Below are 25649 nucleotides of genomic sequence, written 5' to 3'. Positions count from 1 at the left end.
AGTGTGATGATATCATTGTGCTGAGCGACAAAGGATACATGTATACTGAAACATAAATAATGTTTCCTTACAGTGTTGAGAAGCAAGAGCTTAGAATTCCTTTTAGAGAGAGTCAAATACAGCCTTGTTATAATCATGCACAACTCCACTGAAATCATTAAAAATATACTACGGCTTTATTTGGCCCATAAACTGTAAGTGAATATCTCCTCTAATACTAAGCAACAAGAAACGTGAATGGAAAATGCTGTTCACTGTGAATATATATATATGAACATTGTGCTTCTCTGCACACCTTGCCTCTGCAGTCTCAAAATTTAAGAGGCCAAATTCAGCCTTGGTGTATCTTCAGCGACATAGTGGAGTTGCATCAAGGCTGAATTTGGCTTAGGATCCAATGCCTGAGAAGTAGAAGATGGGCGACTGTCTAAATCATCATAGTCTCTTCTTTGCTAGTGGAAATTGATAAATGGTATGTGTGTGCACATGCGTGAAGCATATGCATGTCCTTTATGTGAATATTCTCTATTTTTGTTGTATATAGACTATATAGCCACATACATTTTCTATCTTAATGCTGACTGAAACTACTCTCATGAAAAGCTTGGATTGTGTTTTTGTGTGCTGGCTTGTTTCCCCTGTCCAGTTTGGTTAACAGATGGGGAGAAATTCATGTTAATCATTAACCTTGATGCTCTCAGGAAATTAAGGGGCCCGATAGCTTCAGGGTAACACAAAACACACGATCACAATACGATTTGAACTACATATTCATGCAAATATTACACATTTCAAAGGCACAGATTGTGCTACTTTGCAGTATTTGAATTTTATATTGTGTCTTCCATGTAAGAATCTCAAAGTGCTGAACCAGTAATAATTTGTTAAACCTGACAACATTACTGGGAGGTGGAAAAGTTTTATTAATCCAATTTAACAGATGGGGAAACTAAGGTAGGGAGAAATTAAGTGATTTGCCTGAAGTCACCCAGGAAATCTGTGATAGAGCTGCACTTAGAACCCAGATGGCCTTACTTTCAATCCTGCATTTGAACCTCAAGACTCTCCTTTCTCCAGTCAGAGGTTTATCAGATGTATATAATTTAAACACAGATTATTAAATAAGAAAGAGAACTGTAGTCCCCATTGTGCAATTCCTATTGACTTGTGTGCACTTAACTGGGGGTAGAATTTAATTCTGAATGTATATGGAGAGTTCGTGAAACCACAAAGACTTCACTAGAGTTACAATAGTGTAAATAAGAGAGGAAATTGATCCAGTGTGATGATTAATTGGAGAAGCAGTACATTATCTTTCTGCTTCTGTCAGACTAAAGGGTCGGGTCCATTTAAGTCCATTGAAATTGATGGAGCTATTTGAGAATCTTATACCAGTTGAGAATCTGGCCTGGAAACTGCTGGAGACTTACTCCTTGGAATCAGAGTAAACAATGATGGTTTAATGGTTTTATAGCAGTAACAATATGGGCTTGCACCCTTTTATTTTAGGGAGAGAGAGTGTATGTATATCCCTATTTCATTTGATCATTTTGGAAGATTCTTCAGAAAGGAGATGAAAAAAATCCAACAGCTAGACCTTATTCTGATGTGGTAGTGTCAATGTTACATATATGAACAATACTTAATTTATTTTTAAAAATAGAGATACAACAGTGAAATTCTGTTTCAGTGGTTCAACACCCACTGCTTCCAATATGTTGAACAAGAATTCATGTGAGGGAGTCATTGACTGCTGGAGAATTTCTGAAACTTGACACCTCTTTTGATAGTTATCTCATAAATGAAGTGCAGGAATTTAAAAATTCAGCCATCATGTAGGTTACAGAATTCCTGGCAGTAGTGAGTCCCTCCTTATTAAGTGCACAATTGCCAAGAGTGACAGTAAACGAGAAACTGGTTGACAGGGACAAGATTTACTTTCTCTCACTCCAGCTATTTTTCTCCCTTGAAGTCAATGACACAGCTTCTATTGATTTCAGGGCGATGAAGATTAGGCCCCTTGCTAATATTGTTTGATAAGCAAACTTGATTTTCTTCATGTCATTCTGTAGGCCTATTTTCATCATTTAAAGCTACATTCTGCCACCCATACTCACACTAAGTAGCACTTTACTCCATGAGTAGTTCGACTGAAATAAATTAAACTACTCACAGAACAAGGCACTACTCAATATAACAGTGGTAGAATCAAGCCATTAATCTTCCTGAGGGAAATAGGCCAATGTCATTAAGGGTTAAAGTACCACTCAATATTCACTGTAGTTGATACTTACATCAGTCTTTCTGCATACTACAAAGTGCTAATCCTTCTCTAGAAGGCTGTCCTTGGGAACCTTTCTTTTCTATGTGAAGCATTTGTAATGTAATTCAACGGAAGCAGAAGTCAAATTACATCATGAAAAAGAGTGTAGTCACCAAAGCTGATATGGAAAGTTGGAGGAAATGTGTTAGTCAATTGTAGTACTGGATTAGAAAACTCAGTGTTATTAACTGAACCACACTTTCAGCCATAGTTATTTACTTATTTTGGCTTAAACAAACAAGAAAATAATTCACCTTTACCAGCAAGTAGAAACTGGCCATTTCATCCCCCTCCAAATACAAATTCAAAAAAAATGGGCTTTGCGGAATACTCAGAATGTCAATTGACTTGAGCTGTTTCAAACTAGGGCAAGTGAATTTCTAATTCAAGGAACCTTCACAAAGAAAGAAATGAGGGCTCGGATTCACAAAAGTACTTAGGCATCTAAACACCAGGTTTAGATGCCATGGCAAGTCACAAAAACCCTGCTCAGCTGCTACCTAACCCTGTAGGTGCCTAAACTTGGTGTCTACATTTTCAGGGTAAGTTCCCTAGGAACCTAAGTTTCTGCCTCAGGGCATAAGCACTGCTGCCTCATGGTAGTCATCTGGACACCTACTTCCCATGTTGATCCATGACTCCACCTAACTCACCTTTGGGGCCTGATCCAGTAAGCATGAGACCAGATTGGGCCCAGTCCAAATGTGGTGGTGGTGCTGCCACCAACCTTATAAATTTTAGCCCAATTGTTAGAGCACTCACCTGGCTGTGGGAGACATGGGTTCAATTCCCCCCTCTATGTGAGGTGGGGGGAGAAAGGATTTGAACAGAGGTCTCTCACACATCACAGGTGCGTGCGCTAACTACTAAGATATGGGATAATCTGGAGCAGGTCTCCCTCAGACTCTCCTGTTGATACTGTTAGAGTATGTATAAATACTTAATTAGTCACTGAGCTACAGCAAGAATGAGAATGATTTTTATAGCCTGGTGGTTAGGGACCTGCCTTGGGAGTCGGATACCAGGATCCCCCATCTCCAATTACTTTTATTATTTTTCCAAATTTGGAACATCTTCAACAGGAGAGATTGAGGGAGACCCATTTTAGATAGCCCTCTTGAGAGGTGTGGGAAAACTATGTTCAAATTATTTTCCCCCTCAGGCATAGAGAAAAATTGAATCTGGATGAATACTGTAACCAGTGGGCTAAAAGTTATAAAGCAAATGCTGCCTTCTCATCCTTTTCCAGTCATTTTATGTGAAATGAAGCAGGTACTCAACTCATTCTCATAAGAAATTATTTAGCTGCCTAATTTGTCTGCCTTCCTGCAGCCTGGATTTAAATGCCTCAATCCATAAAGGTGCCGGGTTTAAAACACACTCCTCTCATTGGCATTTTCCAATGGCTAGCTTAGGTAGCTTTCCACCTAGCTTGCTACTTTTTATGGATCCCATTCTAAGGTGCCCATATCTCCTCATTTATTGTATAGGGAGCCTAGGTGCCTAACTAAGGCTTTGTGGATCTCAGTGTTGTTCAAATGTTTCTTGAGGTATATAAAAGTTAGATGCAGTGATGCTGAGCATTGCAAAACCTAAGTCCCTTTGTGGATCTAAGCTTAAGCCACTGATGGGGACATTGCAGTTGGGATGTGTGATTCCCAATGTGGGTGGACAGACTCATGCTAGCTAAGCTCAAGCTAAGCACTCTAAAAATGAGTGGATGTTGTGGCCTCATCATGCTAGCCGCCCCTGTCAAGCCCATACTGATCCCATGGGCCTGAACATGGGTGGTTAGTCTGAGCCACCACCGGTGCCACAACAGCCAAACTGCTATTTTTAGGTTAGCTAGCTTGAGCTGAGCTAGTGTGAGTTTATCTACCATGCTGGGAATCACACATCCCAGCTGCAGAGTAGAAATACCCTACAGGACATTCCTTTCCACATGCCAGGGACTGCAGACGTCCATCATGTCAAAGGTACCTGATAGGTCTAAAAAGTGAGTAACTATGATGGATTCTCTGATATTCTGTACCTGCCTATGGGTGCTCTAAAACAGGAGATGCACCAAGTGAACTGTCATTGATTGTGTCAATGGATAACCTGGCTTGTATATAGTATAAATCACATGTATACAGCTGAAAAGTTACTTTAGAAAAATGGTAAGAAATTAACCTGTAATTACATTTATTTGCTCAATCTTTGGTTGCCATTTATGAAAACCTAGAGAAACTACGGGCTCTCATGTTTTCCATAAGAGCAGTAATATCACACAGCGAAAAAGAAAAATATTAGTGAAATAATTGAAAATAAGGGCTAAAATTTATAATACATTTTGTAAGAAAATGTATTCCCTAATTCATACCTAGGCCTTTGTGTGTGTAAATAGTAATGAGCATCAGACTGACTTGACTGTGGGTCAAATCCTGGATCTTTGTATGTTGTGCCTGTGGAGGCAGTGAGAATTATGTAGCCTAGGCAGACAAAATAGTTAAGGAACTCTTACAAATCTTGGGTAAGCATCTACTAAGTTATCCAGCCCCAAGCTTTGCCCCCAAACAGTCACAAATTTTGCCTCAGCTGAATGCTGGAGGATAGCAATGGAGATAAGCAGTTTGTCTACCCTGCTCAGTTCTCAGTCAGTCAGGGAGACTGAACAGGACATACTGCCTAAAACAGGGTCTTTGGATTAGAGCTGTCTTTGAAACACAACTGTCAACAAGGGTGCAGGCAAGCCTCCATTGGAGTGAAATAGTCCCCTCTTGTGCATCCAATGAAGTGAGCTGTAACTCATGAAAGCTTATGCTCAAATAAATTTATTAGTCTCTAAGGTGCCACAAGTACTCCTTTTCTTTTTGCAGATACAGACTAACATGGCTGCCACTCTGAAATCCAGATTACTTCTGTTGATGGCAAACCCCCAACATCTCCTCTACCAGCCAACAAAAACCTTTTTTTAAAAAAGAAAAGGGATCCAATTCTTCTCTTCCCTCTCCTACCATACTTGTGGTAACTAGAGCTGCATGAATCATGGATTTTTTCAGTTTGCTGGCAATTCCTAAAACTCCAAACAAAAATTTCAGTATGGGTTGACCTGACACCCAATTTTTGGCAAATGAAAAAGTTGCAGTTAATGAAATATGCAAATGAAGGCTGGATTCACAAAATGACCAAGGAGGGGGGTATTATGCCCTCATTATAATTATCCCAGTGGTTAAGGTACTAACCAAGGATGTGGGAAACCCAAGTTCAGTTCCCCTCTCTGCTGAATGTGGAGTAAGGATTTGAATGTGGGTCTCCTATAGTGCATTATGGGATATTCTGCTATGGAAATTCCTTAATCTTTTATATTGAAGCTGTTTCACTTTACAAATAATCACTGGAGCAGAGATGTGAATTTGCATCTCCTACAGTCTAGTGAATGGCCTAACCACCAGGCTATAGTCATTCTCCCTGAATGGCTGTGGCCCAATGACTATCCGTGGTCATTCACAGTAGCAATTCATAATCCTTCACCGTTTAAAAACATTCACCCACCTGTAGTGGTAACTCCATGTGAGTTACTGAAGTTCTGTGGCCTAAAAGGAAGGAGAATGGAGTGGGAGTCCACAGATGGCTGATTAAGGGGGAGCGAGGCAAGGAGCAAAATGTCTTTCTGCCCAGACTAGCTCCACAATTTACCTTCACTGAGCAAGACGGGTCACCAACATTTCCCTTTTCACATTGTCCTTGGGATCAGTCAGCCTCCTGCAGAGCCTGTTTATGTAAATCCATGAGGCTTGCACATCCTCTTGGCCACACAAACTGGGTTTTGCCCTAGATGTTTCCTCCTTCAACTACAAGAATTAAAAGGGGTTCAGCTGCTTCTTTTGAGTAATGCTGTTGCATGTGGATACTGATGGTGTGCCTTTTCCCATTTGGGAAGTGGGATATAGGGAAAATTACCTCTACTATAAAATTTCCAAGCATTTTTGATGTAATCCCTTTGAAAATTAAGGCATTTATTATAATGAGTGTTTGTATATAATGCTAGTGTGAGTAGATCTGCACAGAAACACAAAAATAATAAAGCAGAAGTAGATGGAATTATCAAGGATGAATCTTAGATTCCTGCAGCAAGTTCTGTCCTAGTAAATAACAATGGCAGTGCTCTAATATTTTCAAGCCATTTTCATGACCTCATTGTAAAGCAGGTGGTTGAAAGCTGAATTGCAGTGGAGGTGTGTGGATAATAAACTACTAACTAGGTAACTAGATGTACCTGAATGGAAGCACACATGATGTTTGTGAGGCTCTTGTTGATCCCAGAACAGTTGAAAGGACTGAGCTTAGCAAATGGAAATATTAACACACTTCTACAGTTTGTTTGATATAATCTCTTACAAGGATATGATCTTCTGTGGTTTGACACACACCTCCTGGGAATTCCGTCACCATTCCCTAGCCCAATAAATGTGGGCAGGAGTTTCAAATCCTAGAACTTTAAAAGCTTTTTTGGATAATTTTTGGTAAGTCTGCTAATTTTGTTATCTTAGAGTTAACTAGAACTATATTTCCTTCTACATGTTTCTGTGTTATCAGAGTTTTGTTTTGAATGCTCTGTCTTATTGAGGATACTTTTGCTCACAGTTCACCAATAGCTAATCATGTGTCATTTATCAGTAGTTTTCTAAAAGCTAAGTGAAGTGTGTAATGTGCACTGCAATTTTCTGTACTTTCTTAAATGCACTCAAGATGATGAGTTTAACAACATCTTGACCTGCTGATGTTGTGCTGGTTAGATGATAGTATAAGACTCTGTCCTCTCTAGTCCCCCAGGATGTCATTATTTGCAGTGTTATGAATAGTGGGATATTGAGCTATTGGATTCTCTTAAAGGTTCTAAAGCTCAGCATGATCAGAAGTTTCTTTGGATTTTTTTTAAGAATGCCAAAGCCTAGTTCTAATTGTATCACTAAGACACTGAAGGTTAAACTGATGAATGATCATAAGTTTTGAGGTTGCATAAGAGTTCTTGTTCCTTCTCCCTTACCTAAGGCATAATGACAGTTCATAGAACTGTTCATTGGGGGTAGGGAGGAGGAAAACCAACTAATTGTTCTTCTGGGGTTCATTTTCTTCCCCAAAACCAGTCACTCATTTCTCACTCTGGTACATTGATTTCAGCTGTCTTTGCAATTGCACCACTTCTGAAATGAGAGGGATCCCAGTATCCTGAAAGTGCTGCTGACAAGGTTTCCAAAAGCAACTAGTTTAGTGATTATGGTGGTCTACATGGGATGCCTTGACTGGCGTTGATTTTCAGAAAACACCAAATGCTCTTTCTTTCCTTCTCTAAGAGTGGCACCCCAAACCAGTAGTGACTTTTGAAAATAGTGGCCTGTGTTCATAGAGCAGGTGCTGCTTTTGGTGTGGGCCCTTTAAGAAAGACAGAAGAAGTCTGGCTAAATTTGGAAAGGAGGGGATTACTCAGATAGTAGTCCAAGGCAAGTATCTTTGAGGACTCAAGAGATGGTTTGCATGAGAGTCTACCCCAGAAAGCATTCTTAAATAACACTCGGAGGGAAAGTGACCCAGAGATGCTCACCAGATGAAACGTACTCTATCTCAAAGTTTCAGGTACCAATGAAAGGGGATGATTACTACATAAGAAGTGGAAAATCTAATGTCATGATTGAGCAGTGCTTGGAAGGGGTGTAGTTATAGCTAAATGCTGCGGGGTGCTCTGGGAAAGCATTTAGCAGCTCTGTGTCTGTTTTTCCCTGAGTTGTAAATGATATTAATACAGACCTACTTCCAAGGGATGTTGTTAATCTTTATTCACAAATGCTGGTAATATACTTTCCAGTTCTTGAATGAAAGATTTTAAAGTATTATTAAGGGACTCTCTTCCACACAGTTCAGGGTCAAGCCAGGAACAGAGACTTGTCATAGTTAAGCTGGAGATCAGGTAGAGCAGTAGTGGGGCATGGACTGTTTGTCTACAAAGGTTCTACCGTGATCTAGTTTGCTCTGGACACCCCTGGCTGGCTACTGAATTTGGTGGTGCCTTAGACTTGAGCATGAGGTGTCATGTGTTGGACTTGCAGCCACTATGTTTCAGTGAGATGCCAAGGTTTCTCAGTTTCTACATAAACACACTATATTGAGAATCTACTTTGGTCAGTGCTGATGGATATAGTGAAATTTAATCTGAACTCTGTGATTTTTATTCATTTGGCAAAGGGACCACCCTAAGTATAGAGGAAATGTTGGTAGAAAAGTGTGAAGTATTGATTCTGAATCTATATTAAGACTGGTTCCTGAAACTACAGCTGCACATGTAATGTAAGGGAAATCTCAGGATTTGCAGAGGTGGTGGTGGTGAAATGCAATTCTATTGAAAATAAATTAATGTATATTAAAGAGGAGAGTTTCCCCTGTTACATGATTCCCATTCTAGCTCTCCTGTATGTTTAGATCATTTATTATAAGTGCTATGCTTTATTTTAAAAGGTATTTTTACATTGGGAAAAGTTTAAAAATATAAAAAACCATACAAAGGGCAATACAGTATTGTAATTACATTAAGTATGAAGCAAGTGGTTTGTGAAATGTAATAAAAGTAAAAGGTATAACTCCTGAGAGAATTGATAAAAATTTCTGACTAGTTAAACCTGTAGGTCTTTGCTCTGCAAGAATTTGTAGCCTCCTTTTTGCTAATAAAATAATCCATTTGTTTTTACTTGAGTGCTGTGGGTCTGATTCTCCTCTTAATTATATCTATTTTCAATTGAGTTACTCCATTGGTGGTGAGAGGAGAATTGAGCCCTATATATGTCATCTCTCAAAGGGTGGGGAGACTTCCAGACAGAGGGTGTGGGGTTTGTTTTTCTACAGGCCAAGACAACCAAAGCCAAGAAAGAGAACTGAACTGGATTTAAGTAACAATAGGAGTGTGAGATGACCAACTTTAAGACCTGCTAAATGAGAAAATATAAGATGCTCTTGCTGAGTGAAATACTATATTGTTAAATATTGGAGAAGGCTGGAGCCCTGGGTTAAGGCTTCATCAGCCCTGCCATTTTTAGCCCAGCCCAGTCCTGGATAGAAGAATTTTCTTTGGCTCTGTGCTATCTCCTGACCCTTTATAATGTTATCTCCACCACACATACAAACAGTATGACCAGTGGTGATCTAACAGCCCTTTACAATCTAGATTGGCCAGTAGGTTTCACAAAGAGACTGGAACAATCTTTCTTTCTCCTTGCTTTGTATTAGTTTATCTTAAGTTATTGGTTCTTCTGTTGTTGCCTTTTGTTTCCTTCCACCTGGCAGAATCCTAGCTATGCTATGAATCTCTTGAAGCATTCTTTGCTCTTGTGTAAATGTTACTGTCACCTGAATCCTCCTGAGGCATGACAAACAGTGTATTTCTCGCTCTTCATGATGATACAATGAAATTTGTGGCCTCAGAGCACTATGATGACTTATACCTTAGTGTGTTTGTTCACACAAAGGTATATGGAGTATATGACTGAAGTGCACAGGCATAGAAAGCTGGCTTGTAAGAGGAACAGCTTCCCATGGGCATACAGTTCTTCGTGTTCTGCAATGTCTGGGAAGGATATACAGTACATTTACAGGACAATCAAATGGAATTTCAGTCAAATATTGTTTTATTGCTTGTCTGAGTGATGTGGGTTCTGTAATTACATAGAAAATGTTACTTGTTTGCACATAGACCTACTGCCTAATCTACAGTGGAAACTTTTTTCTGGGTTTTGAAATAAAAGAACATCTTGTTCTTTCTATTTCAATGACGCAGCACCCACATCCTCATTTGCATTCATAACTTACAAAACAAGGAAGGTTTCTGTTTTGTTGCAACCAGTATTCATTTAATATAAAGACAAACAGCTGAAACTGTCAAAATTCATCCTTTTAGCAACCTCATAACTTCCTTTGGTACAATTGTTAGGAGTTGGAAATCAAAGAAAGAAGTTTGAAACCATTTGCATTCTCACAAATAACCAGGTGTGAGAGATGTGGAAAAATATAAACCTGCCTAAATGAATTCCCTGGTGACTCTGTGCTATGTGTTCTCTTGTTTCGTTTAAAATCAATTTTGTGGGGTCAGGGGGAGATGATACAGAAGCAAAAGCTATATTTCACAAACACCCTCTAGAAGCTTTGTTTGCAATATCATAGTCTTCTGAAATCATCCATTTTGCCTGCCTCTTGATTTATGTCCCTGATGTAGCCCTGGAGCCCAATTACTCAAGTCTTTTTTGTAAGCAGTTATTGTTAACCCACTAGGTAACTGCAGAATGTGCCATTGGATTCAAGTGCATGTTTCTTCATACGCCTTGATGAAGCTGCATTGTACTCATGGTGGTAGCAGCGGCCATAGCTAAAAATGTTTCCATTCCAACCTCCTGTTTTCAGTTGCCTATACATTTAGAAAATTTTTCTAGGTTGGGAAGATTTTCCAAGATGAGTTTGTGCCGAGTGAAATTTTATTTTAAAAGTTGAACTGAAAAGCAAATTGACCATAGCGGGTGTGGGGGGGATACAACTTCCATTATTTAAAAAAATTAAAATTCTTACAACTATTGTTGAACATATTTTCAGCAAAAATGGGCAGAGGCAAAAAGTAAAAAATGTGGACTAGAAATAGCCCTAACTGAGGAGAATTGCCTTTGAGTGGCCTTGTGAAAATTGCTTTGGATGTGACCAAGTTATGAATCTCTGAAAACTTACTTCTGCATGTGTCCAGAACATATTAAACTGACTTTTCCTGCTGAATGTGAGGCTAAGGAAGGCTGTACTGCATATGTGTACTTGCTACCTTAGCTGTGTCCTGAGAAGGGAACTGAAGGTGGCCATGGGCTATGCATCACACTTTCTAAGATAAGTTCTTGCAGACTTTAGGAGGGGTCTGCAAGAAGAGAGTTCAGCTACCACACACAAAAGCAGAATTGCTCTTCTTCAGTACTGCCTAGTGGATAGGATACTCTACTAGGACTCAGAACACCTCGTGGCTTTGCCTCTGGCCTATTGTAACACTTGCGCTAGGGTTACCAACCCTCCAGGATTGTTCTGCAGTCTCCAGGAATTAAAGATTAATATTTAATTTAAAGATTGTGTCATGTGACGAAACCTCCAGGAATACTTCCAACCAAAATTGGCAGCCCTACTTTGGGCAAGTCACTTTGTTCTCTATTCCACAGTTTCCTCGTATGTGAAATGAGGGCAATGATACTGACCTCCTTCCTAAAAGCATTTTGAGATACTGGTGAAAAGCACTATACAAGAGCTTGGTGATATTATTATTTATTATGATTGTCTGATGTCTGCAGGAGGTAGAGGAGAATGGCCAATGAAGCTTGGGAGCTAAAGATGGCTAGGAAGAGTGAGATTTTTATGGTCCAGGAGCAATGAAAATCTCTGAAACTGAGAACTGGTTTGCATGGAAAACATTACCTGCCCAATGCCTGAATTTCAGCACTTCAGGACTTTTACCAGTTCTTGTGAGGAAAATGTACATACGCAGCACTAGCATAAAAGTTTTCCATATTAACTGATGCAAAATTCCCACCAATTTAAGTTCTTAGTGTTTAACCAAGCATCCATGATATTCTCTTAAATTTGAGGGAGGGGAGGCAGATATAGCTCTATAATGAGCCTATTTATCTATTGGGTGCATACTGTACATCTGAGCTATGCTTTGATATTTTTAGATACTACACTTATTTTAAAATACAGATGATAGACACTGCTATTTGTCAGTGTATTCATATATACACATTTCTCTAAATTAGATTCTCTACTTCGTTAAGCAATCTCATGAAATGATGATGGAAAGTTGAAGTGAGACGATAAAATAAGATATTTAGGTCTTGTCTGCATGGGGAAATTGACTGGAATAGCTATTGTGGAATAAGCTATTCCCCTACAGCTATTCTGGTACAACTGACCTGTGTGGACACTCTCTATTCTGGAATAAAAGTGATTTCATTTAGAATAAAATCACTCTCTTATTCCAGAAAAGTGTCCACACAGGGAAGTTTTACAGGAATGGCTTATTTCACTTTAGTGATGCCTGTTAAGTTCTCTTGTAGACAAGCCCAAAGTATATCTTCCTTCCCCTTCCTAAGAAACTCTGTAGAAGTACTTATGCAAAAATCTGCTGCCCTTCAGTTCAGAGACTGCTGCACTTCGGTGGTGGGTGAACTAACCTCTCAACATATTCTGTAAATTATAGAGCCAACTGGAACATTATTACCAAAATAGGCTGTCTAAAAGAAGCTGAAACACTTTGGCTCCACAGAACTCTCATCAGGAAGGTTTTTGAGTTGAGAGAGACAGACATTCTGACTTTATAACTAGGTGATATGGGCACCAGCCTGGGATGTGGGAGATGCAGGTTCAAATCTTGGCTCTGTCTAATTTGGAGTGATAGGGGATGATTAAACTCTGCTCTGAATTAGGCAGAGCTGGGACTTTAACCTTAGTCTCCCAACCCCCAGGCCAGCCCTTGCCACCCGGCCATCGTGTGACAGGTGTACACCATTTTCACACAACCTTTCTAAAGGTTTTGTTTTCACTCTAATACAGAACAAAATCAAATATTGAAAACTAGAAAGCTGCTGTGAAAGGGACTTGTTGTCTGGTCAATGCTAGTAAGTAACTCAGGAATGTTCTGCCAATACTGAATTGGCAGGAGACAGGTCTTTTCCATCCCTAATTTTTATGAATCGGTGACTTGACGTTTGGGACACTTCAGTACAACATAAATATGCCAGGCATTATCAGAACACTTCCCCTCATCCCTCCAAACATGCAGATTTAGAGAGGGTGGTTGGCAACTGTCTCACGCAATGTTTACTCCATGCATTCAACTTTTGCTGTAAGTGGTGTGCTCTTAATGAGAGTTTCCTAGTAGGCCACTTGTCTGTTATAACTAATGAACATAAACATAAAATCCCTGAACTTGTTTGAGAGAACAGTATTTTGATTTACCATCAGTCTTTCTTCCTCCAGCCCATATTAATGTGTGCTGCAACTGGCTAACATTAGATCTGGAAGCAATTGGCCATAACAGTTCCAAAATGAAATACTTTTCTAACTGACACAGGGGCCTTGAGCTTTCCCTCCCCTTTAGAAAACAATTCTGCTCATCTCCTTACTAATGAAGTCTCACATGCTGGGGCCAGTGTTAGTCTTTAAGGGCATGTCTATGCTGCAGTAAAACACCATGGCTAGCCTGGGTCAGTTGACTCAGGCTCATGGGGCTCGGGCTGCAGGACAGTAAAACTGCAGTGTAGAAGTTCGGGCATGGGCTCTGGGACATCCCCTCCCCTCCCCATCCCCCAGACTCCCGTAGAACAGGCTCCAGTCTGAGCCCAAACGCCTACATTACAATTGTATAGCCCCACCGCCTAAGCCCAGCCAGCCTGAGTCAACTGACATGGTCCAGCCATGAGTGTTTTATTGTAGTGTAGACACCCTAATTGACTTTATAGAGGAAGAATCTATAAAGAATCAAAACACAAACTGTGTGCTGCTACAGGCTGCTGGTGCATTTCTCCCCCCCCCCTTTTCTGGGGGGAGGGGGTTATTTGGTTCTGATAGGAGTCGTAGGGGAAAAGCAACTCAACATGTGCTTCCAGTCTGATGCTATGGCAAAAAATGCTAATGCAATCCTAGGATGAATAAACAGGGAGTAATGAATAGAAGGAGGAGGTGCTTTTTTTTTTTTAACCTCTGTATATGACATTAGTGAGACCAATACTGACTTAACCTCAGGCTTGAAATGCTGTACTGGAATACTGCATCCAGTTCTGGTATCAACAGCTTAAAGAGGATATTGGAAAAACTGAAGAAGAGAGGGAACAGACAAGAGTCACAAACAGTACTTGAGAGCTGGAATAATGCCTTCCAGTGAGAGATGCAAAGAGCTCAGACTGTTTATTTTATCAAGAATAAAAGATTTAGGTGACTGAATTGCACTGTAGAAATAGGTTTCAGAGAAGCAGCCATGTTAGTCTGTATCTGCAAAAAGAAAAAGAGTACTTGTGGCACCTTAGAGACTAACAAATTTATTTGAGCATAAGCTTTCGTGAGCTACAGCTCACTTCATCAGATGCATTCAGTGGAAAATACAGTGGGGAGATTTTATATACACAGAGAACATGAAACAATGAGTGTTAACATACACACTGTAACGAGAGTGATCAGGTAAGGTGAGCTATTACTAGCAGGAGAGGGAAAAAAAAACCTTTTGTAGTGATAATCAAGGGGGGCCATTTCCAGCAGTTGACAAGAACGTGTGAGGAACAGTGGGGGGGTGGGGAATAAACATGGGGAAATAAGTTTTACTTTGTGTAATGACACATCCACTCCCAGTCTTTATTCAAGCAATGAAGTGAGCTCACGAAAGCTTATGCCCAAATACATTTGTTAGTCTCTAAGGTGCCACAAGTACTCCTTTTCTTTTTTACTTTTTATAAATATTTTCATGAGTAGAAAATATCTTCAAAGAACAGCCATACTGAGTCAGACCAAAGTTCCATCTAACCCAGTATCCTGTCTTCCGACAGTGGCCAATGCCAGGTGCCCCAGAGGGAATGAACAGAATAGGTAATCATCAAGTGATCCATCCCTTGTCGCCCATTCCCAGCTTCTGGCAAACGGAGGCTAGGGACACTATCCCTGTCCATCCTGGTTAATAGCCATTGATGGACCAATCCTTCATGAACTTATCTAGTTCTTTTTTGAACCCTATTATAGTCTTGGCCTTCACAACATCCTCTGGCAAGTAGTTTCACAGGTTGACTGAGCATTGTATGAATAAAATACTTTTGTTTTTTTCAATCTGCTGCCTATTCATTTCATTTGGTGACTCCTAGTTCTTGTGTTATGAGAAGGAGTAAATAACGCTTCCTTGTTTACTTTCTCCACACCAGTCATGATTTTATAGATCTCTATCATATCCCCCCCTTAGTCATCTCTTTTTCCAAGCTGAAAAGTCCCCTTATTAATCTCTCCTCATATGGCAGGTGTTCCATACCCCTAATCATTTTTGTTGCCCTTCTCTGTACCTTTTCCAATTCCAATATATCTTTTTTTGAGATGGGGCAACCACATCTGCACGCAGTATTCAAGATGTGGGCATATCATGAATTTATATAGAGGCAACATGATATTTTCTGTCTTATTATCTATCCCTTTCTTAATAATTCCCAACATTCTGTTTGCTGTTTTTGACTGCTACTGCACATTGCGTGGATGTTTTCAGAGAACTATACGATACAGATCAAGATTGGATGCCTTCCTGAAAATTATGCTTTAGACAAGCACAAGTTATTGGTCTTGTTACAAGAGTAACTAGGTGAAATGGCTGTCACATGTAGGAAGTCAGACAGATGACCTAATGGTCTGTACTGGCCTTAAACTCTTTGAATCTATGAAAAATACTAACAGCATCTTCTCTAACAAACACTGTTAAATATCTTATGACAATCTTTAGGAATTTTTGATGTGTTGTCACTCAAAGGGAAATCTTAAGGGCACCAGTAGTGAAATCATATATCCACACAATGACCACCTATTGCACAACAGACATTTTGAGTCTCTTCAGTGTAGAGGGCCAAAATTTTTCTTCTCTCTTAAATCAATGGAGTTGCTCCAGATTTACACTGCAGTGGAGGAATAGTACAGGGATTCAGACTGCAAATCTAAGAGCAGAATTTAGCCCCAAGGTTTCAGTCCATCACTGAGTGTCAATTTGAAAAGCTGGAGTTTAAAGATGACATTTTGGCCCTGTTGAAGTCAATAGTAAAACTCCCACTGGCTTCAGTGGGCAGGATTTCATGCTCAAATTTTGTTTTTGTGTGTATTTGTGTACACATACTTATGAACACAATTACACCCACAGTTATAGTACAATATGCACCCACACTTCACACAGTTACAGGCCCTGGCCCTGGTCCTATGAGATCCATGTGGACCTCAACCCAGACACGAAAATCCATCCATGTGATTTCTTTGTAGCATTTTGGCCCATATTCTAATATATTAGAACTCTGTGATGGGATAGCATTCAGTATCATTTTAATCTACTCTATTTTGTTTTGTTACAAAAGCACTTTTCCACTGGAGTACCAAAACATGATGGTCAACCATGGCTTGATTTGATTGATAATACACTCTTTAATCAGGGACTTTGTTTTCCTTTTTGTTTTGGAAAATGGTGAAAACCATGGTGGGCACAGTCTAAACAAGAAGATTGTTTGTTTGTATTGAAAAGTTCAATTTGAAGTAGCGGAACCAGGAATCAGAGTAGCAGCCGTGTTAGTCTGTATTCGCAAAAAGAAAAGGAGTACTTGTGGCACCTTAGAGACTAACAAATTTATTAGAGCATAAGCTTTCGTGAGCTACAGCTCACTTCATCGGATGCATCCGATGAAGTGAGCTGTAGCTCACGAAAGCTTATGCTCTAATAAATTTGTTAGTCTCTAAGGTGCCACAAGTACTCCTTTTCTTTTTGGAACCAGGAATGTAACTAGCATAGTTTCGGTGATCCAAGGTGGACAGGGCCTAATTAAACACACATTCCTTTGGCAGCCCCTCATTTATCATCTTATAGTGAAGACAACAATGGGGCATATAAGCACATGGTTGTAAGAGCAGCAAATTAAGACCTAAAGCTGCATCCTTTCTATTAGTTCAGTTAAAGCTCTCTAATTAGGTTTGACATCACATGAAGCAGTAGTCAGTGTGTGACCTGATGCTAACTAACAAGCAAATTGGAAAAAGTAGGGATTACACTTAGAATTAACCAGTCCAAAAAAAAAAAATCTTGGTGACTCAGGGTTGATTAGTAATGAGATCTGAAGCCCAGCTCCTGAAAATTGCCAATATGAATGTAGCTGAGATCAGTAATGACTGAAAATGTGTTAATTTGCCTTCATGAAACAAGCAAAGTGTCCATGTCATAAAATCACTAGCACTAACTGGAATTCATGTTAGCAGAGAGGCCAAGTATAAGAGCATGGTTTTAGAGTTAGCATGTTCTTTGTAGTGAAATCAAAAAGGGGGAGTCAGGAGATCTGGGTTCTATTCTATACATTTGTCATGTGACCTGCACCTTCTGGGCCTCAGTTGCCCTAATCTGTAAAATCAGATGAAAAACTGCCTATTCATTTGTGTAACTGTTTGTTTTAAGATCTTCTGATGAAAGGTGTGTGTGTGTGTGTAATATATATAGAATCATTTATTACCTAACGGGTGTTGAGACTTAGTTTCCTTCTTGTCCCTGCAGGTAGTCTTTCTAGCAAACTGATGGTGCAATATGGGCAAAGCTTGTGTTGCTGCTTTATAATCATGGCTGTATAGAGGATTTCTAGGCAGATGATCTGGGACATCCACTGACAGCTAAATACACTTTAAAATTTACTCTCTTTCTCTACCTCTAAAGGGAGAAATATAGCAGTGTATCATCTCTCTTCTGCCTCTGAGGTTACACGCTTAGCAGAACTAAGCAAAGACATAAAGAGACTTGGAAAATGAACCAAGATACTCCACAGCATTTAGACCAAATGTGGGCAACCACAGTCATTAAATTCCTGCCAGGGGGGTTGCTAATTTCTTTAAATCTAATGTGGGGAGATCAATTTCCTTAGCAAAAGAGGCAATTCATTCTCTCTCTTTGCCAATCATCCTCTGAACAGACTCCAGCAACTCTGTGGGGTCTATTCCCATCTAACTATACAGAAGAACTAGGCATGTAAATGTACCAAATCTTCAAAGGGGGGAGAGAGAGAGAGAGAGAGAGAGAGAGTGTCAAACTGTATAGATTGTTTCTGGGATGTGAACTGTTGTCCATTACAGGTTGTACTTGCAGACTTGGTCTTAGATCTTTTTTTCCTTTACAATTGTGATATAGAAGCTTCCAGTGGTTCACTGTTTCCCTCTGGTTTTGGCCTACTGCAAGTATACATCTTAATTCCCCCTTCCTCCTCCAGTGCCAGCTCTGTTATCCAACATAAGGACTGTGGGATTACCTCCCTCTGAGCTGTAGAGTGATTTCTTTGAACTCTGCCTAATTGAGTCAAAAGATGCAATTTCAGAGTAAAGTAACACAAGATTCAAACAAGTTAGTATGGATGAATTATAAATTAAACCCAAGACAAGGGATTTCCTCTCTCACCCATTGTGGTTCACAGAGACTGATGTTAGTAATGACATCTGCCCTCTCTTGAGGCTCCTTCCATGGTAAGGAGTAGAGTTGGCCAGAGAATGGCAATTCTGTCCCTTGACACCTTTCAAGGGTTCTAAAGTTGTTTTTGTTCGGCACTGAAATGAAAAAAAAAAAACCTTTTGCAAAATGGAATTGTGTGACATCTGTCTTTGGATCAAAATGATTAGGGTTTCAGTTTGGCACACCTTTCTCTCTCTCTCTCTCTCTCTCTCTCTCTGCTATTGAAGAATCCATCTGGAGCTCAGAAACCTTCCCAACTAAAACTTTGTTGAAACCAACACATATCTGAAACGTTTTGGCTTCAAGTGAATAAACATTTAATTAAAAATGTCCCAACTGGCTCTACTAGGGCCCACTTAATTTCTCCTGCCAGCAAGGTTGTCATGGAAATCCACTGAATCAGCTACTCTCTGCTACGGTTCATGCCCCCGTCAGCACTGCCTACTTCTTATGTTGTACTGATCTTGTAATAGAGGGGAACTTGATGCCATTGTGTGGACTTTTTGTCATTCATATAATGGGGCTTTGGGGTTGAGTGAAGTTTTATTTCACTGGATTTCAGTAATTCACTGGAGAAATAAACACCTGGGCATTATATATTGGGGGTGTGTGTGTGTGTGTGTGTAATATATATATTAATGTATATGTCCAAGTGTTTAGTTTTTCAACCTGAAAATGACTGGGGTATATGAAGTCTTATCAGCATTCAAAGCCCAATTATATGAAGGATAAAAATATCCCTGCCTAACCATCATCTGTTTAAAAACCTATATACTACAGTAAAGTATTCATTCAAATGTAAAACATGAATTTGCCTTGATAATATTCATGACTATTGTTGTTGCCTTTCTACAAGCATTCCTGTCAGTTCATTTTTGTTCTTGGAAATATTCATTTAAAATGTTAGTATTAGAGCTGGTATGAAAAAGGGACACATTCTTTGACAAAAGGATATAACTAATTTTTTTGCAAAATAATTCACACTATTGAAAACATTTTGAGTTTTGAAATGTTTCAACTAGCTTTAGGAAAATTTTTTTTTTTTTTACAACTGTTTGTGCCATAAGTTTTTTGTCCAACTTGAAAGCTCTTTGTAGGTTTGGGAGTCACCCAACTGAGAGATTAAAACAATACCATGTGACTTAGATGACTAATCATACATGAACAGCCAATTATGAGTAGTGAATAACTGGAGTGTGGCTCATGTTTTCTTAAACCATGAATGGAAAACTTGCAGACACACAGACTACATTTATTAAATTGTACTACTGTACAGTGAACTGACAATGTATTGGTTACAGTGTCTTGTATCATTACTGTGAAATAGTCTCTTTTAAAAAAGGAGACCGAGAAAAGTTTTAAGAAGTTTCTTTTTCTTACTAATTTTTTATCCCTTGGACAAACTTCAGTCAAAGGGTATGTTCTTCAAATGAATCAGTAGTTAGAGAAAATACAGCTATATCTGAACTTATTTGCTATTCATATCTTTATTTTGATAAAGATGGGGAACAGGAATAGAGCTGTCCATATTTTATGGCATTAATTATGCCAGAGCCAGATTATAGTAATGAAACTTTTACATCCTGGGCTTGGTGCTTGAGCCAGAACCACTTGCCTGCACTCTTCCCCTTGATTCTTTACTCTGCTGAACAAGCTGTGGAGATTATTACCCCCAGCTGCTCCAAAGCTGGAGGCTTAGTAACTCATGAAAATGTTTTTGGTTTTGGTTTCTGTGCACACACTGTCTGCCTGGCTCCTGAGATGTTCTGGTTGTTCAGTGGCTATATCACTTTCCCTATGTGTGAGAATGTCCCCCAACATGCACTCCTTTCTCGCTAGTCCAAGAAGCAAAGTGACTACAAGGCTGACTTATGGGGGTGCCTACATAAGCACATTACATTTATAAACTAGTCTCTTTCTAAAATGGTGAAGCAAGAAGTTGTACTAATCGAACCCTAATTTCCAATTGCGGTTTTCCCCATGATTGGCTTCATATATGATCATATAAACCTGACAAAATTTTTCCCAACAGATACAGTGAAAAAAAGTTCATTAACTACCAGGAAACACAGTGGGGGAAAAAAAAGTTATCTGAAAGATCCTCATGATTGCTGAAACAGCAAATGGATTAAAAAAATGAAGTACAAATTGTGATGAAATTTTCTCTGCAGGATATGACAAGGCTGTATTGGGTTTGTTAAATATTCCAAGGCTGGCTGCCTCTTTCACCATTCCCACATCAAGGCTCAGGAGATGTCTAGCCATGTCCCTTTGGCTGCTGATACTATCTCTGGGTAGCAGGCTTCAAGCAGGAGACATTGGTCACTTGTAATCTTAAGGGGCAAGGGAATTCCAAAAGTGTAGTTCCAATATGAGCTAAAAGAGTATGCAGTATGTCCCCTGAGGAAACAGTCTGTATTCTGATTTGTGGGTGGTGTAAATTGATCATAGAGCCATTAAATCAGTGAAGCTATGCTGATATACACTAACTGAGGACCCTACCCTCTAAGCATTATTTTTCCCCAGGAAACTTCAGAGTAACCTATTTGTAACATAAGGTGTCTACAAATGTACACACAAGTAGAAAGTTGTTTGTTTTTCTTTGTTTTAAAGAAGGTGTCATCAGTCCGAAATGGCTTTTTTAAGTTGACAAAAGAAAAGAAACTGTAAATAAGAAATTGAAGAAAGAGGCTGATTAAACAAATGAGATGTAAGTGTAATAAACTATTGCTATAAAACCTACATATTAGTATGTATCCTTGCTCCCAAGTACTCCTACTGAATATACACCTCCTGTGTTAAGAGGTAACTCCTGACACACCTCTCATAGCCAGAACTATGGAATACCCAGTTACCAAATTAAAAAGTTTTCAGTGCTATTGATGCAGTGAGTCCTGCTACCATAAAGAGTGGACTCTAGTGATGAGATAGCAGAGATAAGTTATTGATCTTTCATAAACCGCTCAGCCATTATGAGTGGAGCCAAGTCTAATTAAACTGGATACTAACTACAGCCGTATGGTTCCCTTGGTCCTGCTGGAACAGAGTCCTTTAGAGAAGGTCCCAAGGTGAACAGTATTAGGCATTCCGTCTGTCTTCATCTCTCACCTAACACTTTCCATGATGGCCTTTCAGGCCATATGGAAGATCTTAAGGCTCCTGTGTCTGCAGCTGGAACTGGGTCTTACAGATAGCTCTGGCTGAACCTTTCATTCCCTACAGAACTCCATGTCTGACACTCCTATGCTTGCCCTCAACCATTTACTCCCACTCCTTTTGGGGTGAAAAATCCCAGGCTTTTTATTTATTCAACAGGTCTTGTGATCTTTTCCAGTGACTTCCTGAACAGATGGACTCTTGTTGTTATGACAATTAAATCCAAACCCATTGCTAGGATTCTAAGGCTTTGAAGCAGCTTTTGTTCTGGAGGTATATGAGCCCCATCCAATATGAGCCCCATCCAATCTCGCCTCTATACAGAGAGGCTGGCCAGGCTCTCAAACAAGTGGCAAACTCCAAAGGAGTTACAGTCATTTCTTTTTTAATCAGCTATGTTGGGTGCAGTAATCTCATTAAGTTTCCAATCAACCACAATGGCAAAGCTCAGATTCAAACAGAGAAGCCATCACCCAACTGACATCACTGGGGAAAGGTGTTTGTGAGAATTTTTTTTATTCCATTGTAAAAATATAATTGTCAATGTACAATCAGCTTTACCTCACAGTAAGTCAATTTCGACAGCTATTTTAGGCACGTTTTAGCCTAATAATTATAGATTGCTTTACTGAGTTGAGCTATTGGTTGTTCTTAAAAGAGAATTACAATGCCATGTTGTTCTTATTTGCTCAGCTATCCTGAGCTATTGGGAGGCTTCCTGCAATCTTTCAAAGCAATCAAAAACTTCTCAAACTATTTTGCAAAACTTTGTCTTATTTTTACTGATGCACATTGGGGAATGACAGGCTGCAAAACCAAATAAAAGCAATTGCACTGTACAATTTTTAGAAAAGAAACGGGCCTGAGAGGAAATGACAGGGCTTAGATGAAGGAAAGGATACTTTTGGAAAACCCCACAGTTTCTGAGACAGATAAAGAAACAAGAGGTAAATGGAATAGAGAGAGAAACTCTACATGATAGAGGAAAATGCAGTGTCTTGGAGAGAGAAACACTAAGAGGAGGAGTAGACTGTTCCTGTTAGAGTGATATGTCTGTACATATGTAAATAGCTAATGTACCAGTAGATAGGGGTTCAAGAATATCTAGTATAGTTCCTGAGTTTTGTAGGACCAATGCAATGTGGTGGTGAAGTTCTTTACATAGGGCTCTTAACAGTATTTTTGCCAGTATGGCCATTAGACCCAGTTTAGGTTCTGGTGCAAATGTGTATAAATCATTTGAATCTAACTTGCATTTGCAATAAGTTTAACAATGGGAAAAGTGGGTGCACTTGAGTCAGGATCATTCCAAGCTTTGGATACAAGTAGTATGTGGGTCAGTTCCAAGGCCTGCTTGCAAAGGTTCAGGGAGCTTTTACTGCCTTGCACTGTATTGTACATCAGCATTGATTCTGTGGGTGCTTGGGGCTCAAACACCCACTGAAAAAAAAACAGGGGTTGTTCAGCACCCACAGAGCCGGATGAATCTTTTGTGAGGCCCGGCACACAAACTGTGGCCCCGCCTCCACTCAGCCTGTTCCCCCTCCTTCCCCCCCGGGTCCCACCTGCTACTCGTCCAGGGGAAAAGGGGTAGAGAGGACTACCCACAGGTAAAAAACAGAAGTCAGCTCCTGTGGTATAGCATTTCTTAATATCGTTTCAAAGTTGTGGAGTTTGCAAATTGTGATTCTTGCTGTTGTGAAACTATGCTATGATATCATTTAAGCTTCCCAAAACAACATTGACCATTTTAGCAATTTAGTGAGACTGGAGAGCTATCTTCATCCATAGGATAGAATCTGGGCAGCCAGACATTGGCCAGCACAATCCTCCCTATTTCTGCCAGCATACTTCAATCCTGATCTACAAAGACCTCTTCTAGGGAGAAAGGGTAGAAGAGTCTCCAAACCCATATCACGCTTGGCCTGTCTGCTTAGAATGCCAACAGCATTAACGTTTATGGTACTAATTTGTAGTGTGTCATCTAGAAACTGCATTGGGAACTACTGAATCTTTTTACATAGGTAACCAGAGAGGCATCATATGGTAATAATTTTGAGTCCTATCAGCCTGATCTGGATATGAAAGGCCACTGAAAAATGTTTTAAACTGGTCTAAAAGTCATACCATCAAAAGGTATGGTGTTAATACTTTTTTAATTTTAAAAGTACTATAAAACTGTTTGTGCTCAGACTAGTGTTTTGCTTTCATATTAGCAAAAGCTATTTCATCAAGAGACTTGTTCTGTACAGTATAGTTTACTGTAAATGCAAAGTGCTTCAGATTAAAATTGCCATATTAAATACGGTGTTCAGGTTACTCAATTGTATAGCATATACTGAAAAATTGCTGGCACAGAGTTTTTTAGCTATACAAGTTGCAATTTCTTAAGCAGAGAAGAATCTTTTTAAGTACTGGTATGAAGCCTAAGTGTGTGTGTTCATACTTAAGCAATAACTTCATCTCAATTTTTTTACTACACAGCCTGCAAATGAAAAAACGGCTAATATTAGAAGGTAATGTGAAAAACAGAAATATTACAGGTTATTTTTTTTATCAGTTTCTATTTAAATGAAAGCTAGTTTTAGTAATTTGGACAGCATTATCTGTTTTCTAAATATGGGTGTGTGTGTTGTGTGTGAAGATTTCAATATATTTATTATAGCTCATAATGGTTTGTATGGACCTATCTTTCTTAAATGGATATATTTCACATAATAGATTTGTCCAAAGTACTAGCAGTAATCTAGACAGTAAAACTGGGCTTAGTTGGAAACAAACTTGACTAAATTTATTCCTCTTGTACTTCAGATATTCCCTAACATCATATTTTAAATGCTTTTTAAAGTTCATGCAGGTAGTGAAGAATTCAACAACCTAAAGGCAGAAACAGTGACCAGCTTCTTAGGTATTTCAAATAACTACCATCATTAAAATAATAAAACACAGAGTCATTTGTTTCAATCTAAGATCCTCAAGGAAAGTTTATTACCTTCCTTTTTTTATGTTCAAAAGAACAGCCAAACACAATAACAAAGAAAAATAAACACTGAAAAGACAGACAAAAATGTATAGCTTACAGTCATTCATTGGGATAACTGACTCCTGTAGTCATAAAGAAAAATTACCAGAGATTCCACAATGTTAAAAAGAAAACACTCCTGAATGGAGAATGTCCCTGAGAATCCTTTTGGGAAGCTTTTTTTTTTTTTTAAATCAGTAGTTTTCCCAAAAAGCTACAGCTGTTGGTACTGCTTTTGATTTGATTTGATTTTTTTTTAAATTGAGTCCAGTATGCCATTCTTAAAATTAGGGGAAATCCTACATTAAATTTTAAAGTAGTAGGGAATAAAAATGGGTGATCTTTGGGAGAGTAAGATTTACTAGTGATTAATGAGCTTCAAAATGCCCAGTCTTGTGAGGTGCTTATAGAGAAGATACAGAACAGATTTTCATAGACAAGACACAGAACCTCAAGTGAAGCGCAAGATAAAAGCAACAGATCATCATAATAATTGAGAATACCTTGATGGCTAGACATACACTAGCAACTACTGAGATTAATCCTTTCAAGGCTGTCACATGGCAGAAAGGCAAATAAAATCTTAAATAAGTTTGTGCTGAAAAGGCTTGAAGCTACTAAATTTGAAGGTGACCTCCTTAGCCCTTTAGCCAGGGTAAGGGATTTTGTTCTGTGCTCAGTCTGTCTAGTCATGGGACTCAATTTCAAAAGTCTTGGAATTTCATTTCAGTTCACATGTACCAAACAAATCTGAACCTCTTGCCCTTGCCAATGTGTGTCCGAAATCCTGTGAAAACAGATTTTTTTTGCAAATTTCAGCATTTATAGTTCCGGATGTGACTAACATCCTAAAGTGCAGTATCACGGAAAAACAAAAAATAATGGAAGGAGGAAAAAGATTAAGG

The 25649-nt window shown here is 39.2% G+C and overlaps 1 long non-coding RNA gene across 1 annotated transcript in view; it reads left to right on the top strand.

The window, feature by feature from the left end:
* The first annotated feature begins 6610 nt into the window (after positions 1 to 6610).
* LOC122459945 overlaps positions 6611 to 25649 on the top strand; it is a 51745-nt gene continuing 32706 nt past the window's right edge. Inside the window, exon 1 of the long non-coding RNA XR_006280933.1 lies at positions 6611 to 6828. This is a non-coding gene — a long non-coding RNA (uncharacterized LOC122459945). The remainder of the gene's footprint in view (positions 6829 to 25649) is intronic.

The sequence above is a fragment of the Dermochelys coriacea genome, chromosome 4, assembly GCF_009764565.3.
Source record: "Dermochelys coriacea isolate rDerCor1 chromosome 4, rDerCor1.pri.v4, whole genome shotgun sequence".
In the NCBI taxonomy this organism is placed as follows: Eukaryota; Metazoa; Chordata; order Testudines; family Dermochelyidae; genus Dermochelys; species Dermochelys coriacea.
This window is presented reverse-complemented; position numbering and strand designations above follow the sequence as displayed.